This window comes from Rhopalosiphum maidis, chromosome 2 (genome assembly GCF_003676215.2).
Source record: "Rhopalosiphum maidis isolate BTI-1 chromosome 2, ASM367621v3, whole genome shotgun sequence".
In the NCBI taxonomy this organism is placed as follows: Eukaryota; Metazoa; Arthropoda; class Insecta; order Hemiptera; family Aphididae; genus Rhopalosiphum; species Rhopalosiphum maidis.
In genome coordinates, this window is record NC_040878.1 from 70,830,859 (window position 1) to 70,845,286 (window position 14,428).

Consider the following 14,428-nt stretch of genomic DNA (forward strand, 5'->3'; position numbering starts at 1 on the left):
GGTATACATAATAAAAGAATGTAAAAGAATGAGAAAAAAACGAAACTCGGATGAGAGCTTTAAAAAGTACATTTCTTTTAAGTGTTAGAATACCTATTGAGAATTCTGATATAGTTATTGCGATATAAACGGCGCATCTACTGTATTACTGAGACAATTTAAAAATATAGTGCTGGCGATCTATTCACTTAAACAAACTATATTTGACGAATTCTTAACAGAAATGAAATGACTCGTTATAATTATTAATTAATAACTTTTAAATGTGTTAAAGTAAAAATCTATCTCGTATGAATGTATCATTGATTATATACAAGCAATTAACGCTGATAAATGATGAGCAATTTAGATGCATTACAATTGTCACAATTCATAGCATTCGTAGGTGTATAGGTGGAAAAATGAACGTAATAGATGGTATAAATAAAAATGCAATTATATAAAAAAAATTATTATAATTTTAATACGAAAATATGTTAACATTACTCAGTATAGTTAAAGTGTTAAGTGTACAGATTTTGTGTGACTTTATAATATAATAGTTTTTTTTTTCATTTAGGTATTTCAATATTTGAATATAAATAAATACATTTTAATGCATATTTAATGTATACAAACAAATTAACTATTTTAATAAGTTATACGCAACATTGACGAGTAATTTATAATTTAGTTTGTTTTAATATAGTTGTGTATATAATTATAAACAATAATTTACTCGCTACGGCTTGTATTTCATTGACGGTCTGGTGGGAATCACATCCTTGTTTTTTCCATAATATCCGATTTTACTCTCGGTCCGTATAAAACCGGAAACTCTGAAAAAAAAATAAATACATTTATATATAATATGGTACATGAAAATATCTAATATAAACCGTCGAGGTGAAATAGTACGCTCTCGCCGCTACACGGAATATGCATTAAAGTAATCGTCCGCAAAAAAGTCGGTGGCGCGCAATATAATAGTAATAATAATAATAATAATAATATCTCGACAAAATAATAATATCGGCGAACATTTGCTGGCCGAGAGCGGAAAAAAAATATTCAATTTTTCTTTTCATTCGGCTTTTGTGCGATGTTTATTTTCTTTGACCGACTTACCGCCACCGCCGGGGGGTGTTACATTATTACTATTATTATTATACGCACAGTTTGATTGAAAAAAAAATAAGCCAGTACCCGTAGCACGCCGATTTCCCGAGTCTTATGCACATTCAACACACCAATTGCGATTTAATTTTTTTTTTTTTTTTTTAACGAATATCACAAAAGTATAACAATCATTATTGTCGGGCATACCTAGAATACTATTGTAGTGGATAAGAGTATATTATCATTTCGTTCGCGGCTATTCGTTTTTACGTACATCATAATTCATAACATGTTAATGAAAAAAACATATGATATGTCAACTACTATTACGCGTCAACCATACGGAGTATTTCTTACTTTTGTAATTCCCGCTAATGAGTATACGTTTAAAAATATTGTGAAGAGAAAAACACGAATGTTTACGATCTGAACGACCGCTGTGTTTCCACGATTTTTGTACAATAATACACACGCATGTTATATAAAAATGAATGTTTCATTATCTATCCTATAGCTATATAGACTCAAAAACTACTGAACCGTTTTATCAATAGATTTCACGAGACTCTGAGGGTGTTCATAGATTATTATCCCAACCCATATTGGTTTCTGTAGAGTGGCTCATGTATCATGAGTTCAGGTTCGGGTCGTGAAAATTTTTATGTTTATTTAAATAGTTGCTATTAATTGAATTGTGTATATCATATTGCTATTGTAAATAAAATCAAATACTGACAATAAACAAAATTTAGTTAAATAATTACCATAATATTTTTATTGCAACAGGCCTGGTAAATTTTTTACTTGATATTTTAAAACGTATAACGACTTCTCAATTTTGACAAAAGACTAATAGGATTATGGGACAAAACCCCATAACATATGCCCCATCTACAAAATGTAGAGCAAAACTATGTTAGTAAGTGAATTGCATTTTTATCATGTGAATAATATTTTTTTTTAGACATCGATAATAATATAGCTATAAAAATAAAACAATATTTTAAATGCAATTTTTCACTCATATTTGACTTGTTTTATATATTTAAGCTCTCGGTGTGCTTAAAAGTTAGTACTACGGTATTGCCCAGCCTTCCCGTATAATGTATATACGTTTATATACAATATAAATATATGATACATCATTGGATAGGTATAATATAATATATTATATTTATTTTGATTAAAATCATAATCCGTTCGTCGTATAAGGTACGATACCGTCGTTAATTAAAATTACGGTTTTAATTAAGTTTGTATCCTTGTTCGTGGAAAGAATCGTAAATAATTAATCAGTAATCTATTCAATCATCATGACACATTTTAATGACTGTAGTTACATTAAACATAATTTATGTATACGTATACTGTATAAAGTTATTGGGAAAAGAGAATTTTTTTTATACGCCTATGTATAACTCAATTTATTAAGGTTAGTCGTCTTCACCACGTTATTATAATACACATTATCATAACTTAACATCAGTGTGCAATCTACGAGTCAAATAATATCTTATAATATTTTATAATCCGTACCACATTGTTATTTAACATCTTACACATCGTGTTCTAATATTCCGGTAAAATTTTATGATACTTTTAAAATATTTTGGCATTACATTTTAATTTTTAACGTATACCCACACACGAGTAGTAATGTAATATATGTCTACTTGCGCCATACTGTTCTCCACGATTATAACTGTCACCATTTATTACGACTTATAGAGCATGAAATACTGCGGCGATGACTATTAAAAAGCCCAATATTAATAATTTGGCTTCGAGATAAGTCACGTCTATCACGGTAAACTGTTAAGGGGTCGTCGAGGGTCGCTGACGGCGTCTCGAGAATTCTGCGGTGCTGACTTCATGCTGTATAGTAATAATCACGTGAATCACGTGAATTCTGCGGGGAAGGATCATTAGATCTCCCCTACTCGTGTAATCCTTGCAGCATGTCTATACGAGTGTGTGAGTGTGTGTCTGATATGTAATAATGATTTCGTAGTCAAATCAAACTTTTACTGTAGGCAAAACCGCAACACACCCCCTCCTGATATCACCACAAGTGACCCTGAATACGCACTATTGTGTCCGCGTCCATATACTACCTATATCTAATACAATGCATTGCCGAAAACTATATACTGCGCTGCACCTCTTTTTCGATTCACCAATCGGCGGCAGCAGTGTTGTAAACGACCGTTTTTCAAGACGGTCCACGCGGGTCTTTGTACACGGCCATTAATCAGAACGAGAAAAGGCTTGTGGAAAAATGCGTTTCCATTTATTCGGCATTATAAAAGCGAAATTAAACGAAACGCCGAACACGCTATACTTTTGAAGCACGCCGATTAATCAACTACCGAGTAGGGGGAGGGGGGTACACGACACATATAATGGAATGGTATGTATCAGGCATTATATTAATATATTATTCTATCATATATACTAGCAGTCACGTATACACTTCGTTGCCCGTACAAAATGCATCCCTGTTAAATCTGGTGGCCTAATGTTAACTTTTAGCATAAAGCGTGTGGATAAATAATATTTTTGGTTTTTTTCATTCGGTACATAGATGATATTTCCGAAATATCGGCTCTACGATATAGCCATCATTAAAAGTGTTGTCCGTCCACATTGTTTTGATCATTTAAAAACAGCATTAAAAAATAAATATATATTTTTCGTTAAGGTGTCAGACCACACATTTTTTTTTAAGTAATCTTCAGATTTTATCGATTTTCTAATACTTCTTTGTAAACTATATTGTTCATTTTTATGATGAGGGGCATAGATTTATAAAATGTTTTCCGAGGTTACACGGGTTCCATCAGCATAGCAGATTTCCTCGTGCACTTCGTTGCCCATTAAAATTATGCCTTTTATGTGGTTAAAACTTTGTTCGATTCGTTATTTATACTTGTCGTTCACAAACGACACAGTGTTCCTTTTATACCTTTATATTTTCCGATTATTTCAAAAATTAATAACTTGATTGTTAATTAACTGATTATAGAATCAGACATGGGTTTAAAACCTTCTTCTCCCGAACGAACGCACGGTACTACATAGTACATTTTGTTGTACCTAATTCTTCTATAGTTGTATTGAGCTCAACTTTACAAGGTAAAAATATTTACTATGTTTTGTATAAAATTTAAATTTATTTTCCTGGACAGATGACCTAAATATTCACTAATATTTTATCGCTCAAAAAATATTCCGTGGACGGGAATTGGATCCGGAAACTATGTTTAAAACCTGCTCCGTCATCTGATCTTTCATTTAAATAAAACCTTATGATATTCAGATGAGTGATCCACAGATCATTGGCATCATGAAACACGTGTATAGTATATTACAAGGCATATCCATGTTATCATTTCCTAGAACCAGATTCAAGCACCGCCTATTGGGTACAATCGGGAATCTAAACCATTCAAGGACCCACTCAAACACACAAAAATGTTTTTCAAAATTGGTCCAGTCGTTTAGGAGGTTAGTTAAACAGTGACATACACACGTACAGAAAAATCATACATATGATATACAGTCATGGCCTATGACTCGGGAAAAATACAGTTAGCTTGTGTAATGTTATTTTCTATTCTACATTATGCACGTATACTTATTGTATATACCTATACACATTACACATATGTGTATTGTGTATGTGTTGAGCAGCAACCATCGCGGTCGTTCACCCGCAAATAATATAATAATTAATTCTAGGAACTTTATACCCTAAAAGTTCTTAAAATATACATGCATGCATTTATACACTTAAAACTCGCCAAAAATGCCCTAAAGGGTACCTATACTGATCAATTATTAAGTATGCTAAAAAATTACATTAATCAACTAAAATATTTAAATTTATATATATTTGTAACAAAAAAAAGTAAAATAACGATAATAGGGGCTAAGGATTAATAATAAATATATAATAATTAAAAAATAATAAAATCGATACAACAACATTATCACGGGTGAAATTCACAAGACGAACTCTATATATTTACGAACACCGGTTGATTAGAGTATCACATTTTCATAAATATAATTCGTGTGTAGACACAATGTTATAGACATTTTATTAAACGTTATCGCAATTAAAAATATAAATGAAGAAAACACACAGCCCACATTTATATTATCCAAATAACATTTGTTCAAGTATAATGTATACGAGTATATTAAATTCTTTTTTTTTTACCAATTTAAAGTACAAATTTAATTTTAATTTCAAAATATATACATACACATTGATTAAAATTCAAGTATAACTGAATAAAATTTAACACGTGAAAAAGAGTTAAATATACAAAAAATCAAACTACTTACTAGTTATACTATAAACTCCTGTACTATGAATTTAATTTGTATGTCATTTAGCTATGTTTAAATGTTTTGGATAATTATTGAAAAACATGCTAACTTCTATAAGTCCTTAACCCTATTTATAATACATATTTTATACTTTCAAATCATTATATAGGTACTGCTGCAATTATAATATTATATCCCGCGTCGGACGACGTTGGTTGACGCGTGTTCAGAAACGCGAAACTCTCATTTAGAACCCGCGGGTACCTAAATGAGTTTTGAACATTTTAATTTTTGCATTTTAGGAAACACTTTTATTACCTACATAAATCCAAGAACAGACAGCAATGGCGTGTTTACAGAGTCTCGCCACCACTCCTCATATTACCGGGACCAACAAACGTATTGCGCTGCACATACATTTACACAGTTACACATAAAAACTTTTTGAATAAACATGTTATTGTAAATTAACAGCATTTTATTTTTTAATTACACAAAATATTTACAACGTCCGTGTATTATTCATGCTATACGCCCTTACCCCTCTGTAGCTTAAAAATTAAAAAGTTCTGGTTTTATCAATCTTTTAAATCAAAATTAAATTACGTCTCAGCTATACGCGTATTGTCGCATTTGTGTCAACCACAGACAAATTCGTTTCCAATATTTGAAATGGACTTTATAGTACAAAATATATTTTTACCCATATTCGGCCATTATGTACTTCACTACAATACATTTTATTTTTTCTCGCGCCTGTTTACCTTCGTGTACGTGAACATTTAGGTATATTGAATGCTTCAATGCGTATGATTTTTTTCCTAGCCTTTAATATCTATACATACATACACACACACACACACACATATATATATATAATATAATATAAACTTTATTACGGTCTCGTTTGGTTTGTTCATCGTGGCGAGTGAATTGTGACGGAAGACAATATAATATTCATTTCGGTGACACTCGCCACTCTGAGACACTTCTTTTATATTATATTATGTGTTACAAGTACGTGAAAGTCAATAACTACTGTATGTATAATGTATATGAGCGATATCCCTCCCCCTATCAACTAAACCACCACATGACTCATCGTGGCTACATCGATTATAACTCGAACTCGTCAAAGTGAAACTTTCAATACTCGCCTGAGTATGCCAAAATTCCGGACACAAAATAACTAAAACTTTCTTCTTATAAACCTAGCTATCTACAAAAACGATTCGTATCACGGCGTAAAGAGACAGTTTGACTTTAAATATTATCATCTATCATCCACTATTAAAAATTGCTTACAACTCCTGCGAATCTTGCTTGATATAAATTATCTATTTTCCTTAACCGCCCTAGAAATGGTATAACGTTGTTTTATTCAATGCATTACTTATATTATGACACCGCAGTATATGTAAAATGTTATAATGTCACAGAGTAAGACAATTCAATTTAAATTTTTTTACGTAACGTTGCATTAAACACAAAGACAGGGATAAATTATATTCCTACTATTATTTAGTTTGTTATTTATACTATACTTTTTTTATATTATGTACAATTTAGATTGGAAAATAACAAAGAAGTATTTAAACTAAAATTTCTCTCTGTAATCAAAATTTTCAAACTTCTGTAATTATAATTAAACCACATATTATGTTATGTTAATAACACTTAATAATATACTTAAGATACTCGTGTGCGAATAAAAAAATATTTATTTGATTAACAGTATTTACCGCAGTCTTTATCATATTAGAGTATAAAAAATATCAAGATACGAGTGATTACTATATTTTGTATATAAAAATTCTTATTGTAATTTTACATTTACACAACATATTTAGTTTGTTAAATACGCAAAAATCTTTTAGATTAAGTACTTTTACTTTTATACATGACTCAATTCATCATAATCCTATACTCTGGATATCACCTCTTTGCACCATACTTTTAAAGTGAACGTGCGTTTAGAGACTTATCCGTTTAGAAACCAATTGACATTACATTTTGTGCACATATATCTTAAGACTCAGAAAATATATTTTACAACTTTATTTTTCAACTCATATTAGTTCTTATAGTAATGGCTCACACGGAAATTTAGTTTTAGCTCGTGAAAATCGAACATTTTTTTGTTTATAAATAGAGTTTTGATTAGTTACAAATATTAAAAATATTTTTATATAATCTATTAAAATCTATTAGATTTTGATGACAATTTCAGATGTTATAGATATTTCAAAAACAGATATCAGGATAGTTTGAAAAATAGTTTGAACCACGTTCAATAATACTTAATGTTATTCCACCATAAGTGGATTAAAAAATGTTGATAAAATTAAAATAGTGTCGTATTTTATATTAGTTAATATCATGGACAAAGTGACGTTGTATATAGCTAGTATAATTAGTATATAATTGATGTAAGTTATAGATATATTTAAAAATATAAAACGGATGTATCTTTTGTATATTAAAAACGGTATCGAACAATAAATTTCAACTAGATATATTTTTCTTTATTTATAGTATATAGGATAGTGATACGTAGATATGTGTAGGAAGTATCTATGGTCGACTTATAATAAAGTTTTGCGAAAACCAGTGCGGTTCTGAGCGTGGATGCGCACATCAAAAAAGCGTATACAATAATGACAATAAGCATAACGACAGTGTTACAATGTTATTATTGTGACGATGATTTTTATTATTTTCTGGCACGAATATATATTGTTATTATACATGTCGGTCGATATAATATAATATGTGTAGGTATATAGTACGGCCATTTGGCGTTCAATAGCGCGCGTTATTACGACCCAAAGACAAAATACCACGCAGTGCATTGTATTATAATATCTGGGTAGGTACGCACATACTATACGTATATCCGGAAAAAATATTGACGGTAAAAATATAAACAATAACAGCAACGTTGAAACGATGTGAAACAAGGAGATAGTGTGTGTAAGTACTTAAAGAAAAAATGTGTGTGTGTGCATATATATTTTTAAAAATGTTACTAATATTGTATATTTAAAAAAATAAAATAAAAAAAAATCGTTTTTTTGCAAACTTCCTGTGATATCTATTTGACATGATATTATATACATCGGTTCGATCGTATAATAATAACATAATATTATTATACACGTTACGGGGGGGGGAGGGGACACACACATTTTGGTCCCTTCGTTCTTCGCACACCCCAATGCAGGCTGCATTATTCCGGCCATGAGTATATTATATTATTATATACATACACCGCCATCCGCCGTAGTTAACATAATAATATAAACAAAAAATAAAAAAATAATAATAATGGTAAACAATGAATAATAATAATATTACTATAATAGAACTATTATGCAATTCCGTTTAACGGCAAAGCTCGGGTAATCGGTTTTAAATACCGTATTGACCCTGAACTGTGTTTATTTGTGCTGTACACATACCTTCATTATGTGAACGTGTACAAAACGGATAAACGGAATAAGGAATAGATAATAATAATAAAGGTATGCATTTGTGCAATCGACTGGGGATTGTCATGAACCAAACAAATTCATGTTTATATATTATTATAATAATATATCGTACAAAAACGAAGTACAAATATTTAAGGCTCTCGTTACATTACGATAAATAAACCGCGTATAAAATAATCTTCTACATAGGTATTATATATTTTGTATTTATTTCATCCGTACAGTACACACGATCATGGTTTTCGAGTAAGTATATAACTAATAATTAATACACTTATTATTAATATCATAATAATATATCGTAAATGGTTCGACAACGGCAAAGTAAACCTGTATAATACACGAACGATTTGTTGCATAGGTTGATAATAGCGATTCGATTTATCATTTACCTGAATTAGCTATTTAGCGCGATTAGCTAAAATTAATTTTAAGTACCACTAAAATATAAAATAGGCAGCTATATTAATTCTAGGATATTCTTTTGCAGTATAAACACTCATTATCCGGAAAAATATTAAAGCTTTTGAAAATGGCCATCATTTTTTAACTCATTAAAAAACAACATTTTTGCTATTTCATCGTTATCGTGTTTTCAAGGTTTTACTTTTTTGAATAGCAACATAAATTTAAAATTCAATTTCATATTCAAAAACAGAATATTTTTCTGGGAAGTTTTATTAAAACAAATTTAGAATTAATTTGTCATAAGTACTTATATAAGGTACTTACAGTTTAGATGAGTGGAACAGTGGACCAAAATTGCACTGACGTTATATCACTCCACTCCTCCAATATACATTTTAAATACTTATAACTACTCATTCCAAATTAAATTTTGATACATAAAAATTCTCAGAAAAATATCCTAATTGAAAATAAGAAATTAATATCATTCAAAAGTGTAAAAACTTTAAAAAAAATATGACTTTTCTGAAAATTAATGCGTTGTTGACAAAAATCCTTACAATATACCATGATTAAAATTTCTATCCTGTATACCATATTTTAATTAAGATAAATGTGAAAAAGGTTAAGCGGAAAAATATTTATAATATGGTTTTAAAAGTTGACATACAAGTACCCACTAAACTTGCATTTATTTAAATATAAATGATGATTTCAATTTATCTTGTATGACAACATAAAAGAAAATTTTGATTTGTCTGTTTATAAAATAATAAAGGGATTATAACTTATAAAATATTAATAAGGTTTACCAAAATCCATAAAATAATACGAACAACTTTTCCAAATAATTAATAACTTAGGTCAAGTAATAAAATAAACAATCAAAAACTGATCTCTATGAGAAAAATAATATAATATTAGCCAAAACTCGAAAGACGTGTTTCTCGTGCTTTCATTGTATAACTGTAATAGGGCTACTTGACATTGACTAATGACTACAATTGTTGAACTATTATTTGATAGTACTTTTTCTATATTATGTCTACAACTATTTTCATTTTTATTTTTTTAAATAACATAATATAATATCATCTTTATATTATAATATAAATATAATATCATAATACATCATTTACTATAACAGGTACTATAACGAAATAATATTATACATTTTAATTTGTTTCAAAGTAAACATCGGCAGGTGTATATTGAATAAATAAAAAATTTAAAAAAAACTTTGGTCCAAGGAACATTTTAGTATTTTACATCATGTGCTGTAATTAGGTACCTAATACTCATTAATAGTTAAAAAAAAAAAAATATGTTACTTAATTACAATATGATTGAATTGACGTCAATGCGTGATTGTTATTATTAGTATCTTGATGACTAATATTAAATAGGTTATTTGGTTTACCTAACCTTTGGTTTGTCGGTGTCTATAATTATGCGCTCATCATCGTCATTTTCGTGATAACGCTTAAAACTATTTGGTTATCACTTTTTTACTTTAAAACGGAAGTTTGATTATAATTATGAAACAATTAAAAATAAACAATTTGTTGGTGTAATGTACGTAAAAACGTAGGTATAAGGCGTGGTCCGACGCATCATTAATAAAATACATTCTACCAAAAATGATGATGACGTACAAATTAATAATAGTAATATTATTCTGACACGACCGTATGGTATAACCGTCGTTTGAAATAAAATTTAAATCAACCACACATAAACAAATTACATTTATCACACATTTTGAAAATGCGAAACCTCTGACCGACCTTTTTAAAACCGCGGTGCGTTTATATATTATATTATATGTTTTATTATTTTACTAGCTCTCTACGACATTTCAATTGTATGTACAAATATTATACATATATATTAAATATAAATTCACTATATAATATAATATACCTTCAACGGCGCCGTTTTTTTTTTTTTTTTTTTGTTTTTCGGACTTTATTATACGGTACGTAGTCAGGGCGTTTTTTATATTCGCCCTGATATACTGCTATAACATCAACAATGTGTATTGTTTATGTCTTAGGCCAAAAAAAAGAAATATATATATATGTATAATAATATAAGTAAATAAATAAAAGTTTCCCACTCTGTTCGCGTTCTCGAGGTATAGAAGCGAAAAAAATGTACGAAAAATATCGGTGCTCTTATACGTGGTATACGGTATAGTGTACCTATACGCATACCGCATACACACGCTCCGTGGACTGCAGAATTATATACCTATAGTTATCAGCTATATATATATATCCGGAGCCTACAGTTTGCGTATATATTTTTGACGTCTCGGCGCCGTGATGGGACCAATAAATTTTCGCCAATACGAAACGAACCGAAACTTTGTTTCGGAATTATGGCCAATAAACTTTGCCGCAGTACCTCTACCTAATATAATAATGGATAAAATGTATATTACGCATATTTATTTATCATACAGTTTATATTCCCTGTGCTTTTCGAACGTAGTTATTTCTGGCAAAAATATGTCTCATTTTGTATAATATACCGAATGATCGAATTAACGTGATACAATTATATCATTTCAAAAAGTATTGACGTTTTTTAAAAATAGTTGGTAATTTTAAGCATAAAAAATATATATTTTTATCATAATCTTTAGTTTTTTAATTGGAGTGGAGTCATAAAGGGATAACACGCAAAATTTTGGTCATTTACTCCGTTCGTCTAAACTTTAAATACTTATAACAGTTATAACTCATAAGTTACAACTAATAAACTTTTGTTTTAAATTTGATTTTGATAGATCAAATAACATTCTGATTCTTCGGAATATGAAATTAAAAATGTATGTTATCGTTCAAAATAATAAAAAACTTAAAAATTATAACTATTAAAATAGTAAAAATAAACAATATTTTCAAAAAAAAATAGTGTTCACTGATGAACATCTTACGTTTGAATCAGTCTGTTTACATCTTATTGCATAAAATGATTGAAATATATTAAAAAATGAAATTATGCGTATTGTACGTATAGGTTTTCGATGTAAAATACTTGTTTTGACGTCATTTTCAGTCGATATAATGACAATAATAATATGGTGTTAAAAAAAACTTAAAGCGCTATATATACCATGACCGATCGCCGGAGTCGTTAAAAACGTCGTATAATTAAAAAATATATATAAATGCGCGCATACTGAATAAAGCTGGTAAGTTCCTACTCGTATATATATATTTAATGGGTATAGGTATAAACATATTATATCACACTGGGTAGCTCACTCGGACAAGTGTGTTAGTGGCATTAGTTTTCTTGCGTTAAATTGTGTGTACGTAATGTGTTCAAAGTCATTATAATTAATGCGAAAAATTAAAATCGTGTCTGTGTAATAAAATAAGTTTCCGCTACCTAATTACGATGCGCGTTTAATATTATAATCAACCGCGTAATAGCGGAGGTTTCCGAGAAACATGTTTTTCACTGTCACAATTATATTTTAGCTACGTCATTTCGTATGAATAATTAAATTTAAATTGCAAAAAGGAAGATTCACTTGTAAATACGTACGTTTCAAAAAAATTATGACTGTCGACTTTAATGTCTTCAGATGGAAACTTAATGTTTTATAATAACAAATAATAATTAATAATAACAAGCACTTACAATTAAATTATCATTTCACTAGTCCTTCAGAAAACTAAATTTTATTTTTGTAATTAATTATTAATAACGTCAAAAATAATTCCTTTAGCATTTTATGTGATATTTTATGTAAAACTTCAAATACGCACATTAGAATGGGACGTATTATTGTTTATTGTATTAATAGTAGTTTACAACAACTATGTATTCATAATAATTTATTTATATAATAAGTAATCATAATTTATTTATAATAACAAATATCGGGACACAATTTATTATATTAGATCAAATTGATGAAAGTTGACTAACTATAATATATTATTATGTCATCATCATCGTATACAGCTTAAGGAGCTATTGAGGTCCAACGTTGCCGTCACAATAAATAATCATGTTATATACGATAGTAATAAAATATTTGATTAGATTGTCTAAATATAATATTTTTCAAATGTTGACATTAAAACAAACATATATAATACATACTTAAATAGTTGAATGCCCTTAGCTACATATTTAAATAAATATTTGAGGTGTTAGCAAATTGTATATAGTGAACAATAAACAATAAAAAACATTTTATAATATCGATAAATACTTAATAAATTATGTATTGAAACATTATAAGTAATTATTATGTAATATTTGCAAATACTATAATACTAGAGAAGAAATTATAAATATGCAAATATTGTCTTATATAAATGTTCGTGTTATATACTCACGCCAATAGATAAGGTTTCTCTCCTCCAGTAAATATTTCAAAAGAGAAAAATATATTTTATCATCAAATTTATTCATTGTGCTATATGTTAAATATCTCTGTTTTTCTTTAATAAAAAAAAAATAAATTTAATTAAGTGGTCATTTTTTTAAACAATAGTTATAATCTTTAATAACAATTATAATTTAAACATTATTTCAAGTGTCTTAGAATTTGAATTTCGTTCCTTTTTCCTAACACCTTCCTTCACCTAACCTCCATATATATGTCATATGTTTATTAAATTAGTACAATTAGGTGAAATTAATATTAAAATATATGTCTAACTAAATAATCTTTTAAAACAACAATTTATAATGAACGTATATTCAAAATAATACAAATTGTTCTACAAATGTACAAATATAAAATCAAACTTCCGTTTAAAATAACCTTTTAGTCTGCTATAGCGTTTAGTGCTATTAGTGTTCAATGAGCAAATATGAGTACGTGATATACCTATATCAAATCAGCATTGCACTATTACCTAGAGTTTAAATTTAAGAATTTTTATAACATTTGTTACTGTATACAATTTTACTAAATAATATAATATAATATATTATATAGGTATAATATTATTATTTTCTGTGTGTATCGTGTATTGTAGAAGCAATTGTAAAGGTCGGCCGAAAATCGCATTTGGAAATATTGAATGGAACGGTTGAAACTGCATTTGTCAAATAAA

The 14,428-nt window shown here is 28.5% G+C and overlaps 1 protein-coding gene across 1 annotated transcript in view; it reads right to left on the reverse strand.

Annotated features, from left to right (window-relative positions):
* Positions 1 to 774: 774 nt before the first annotated feature.
* The window catches only part of LOC113554154 (AT-rich binding protein-like), a 61,987-nt gene continuing 48,333 nt past the window's right edge, over positions 775 to 14,428 (reverse strand). The window contains exon 3 of the mRNA XM_026957869.1: positions 775 to 818. The gene's annotated coding sequence lies outside the window, so the exon portion shown is untranslated. The remainder of the gene's footprint in view (positions 819 to 14,428) is intronic.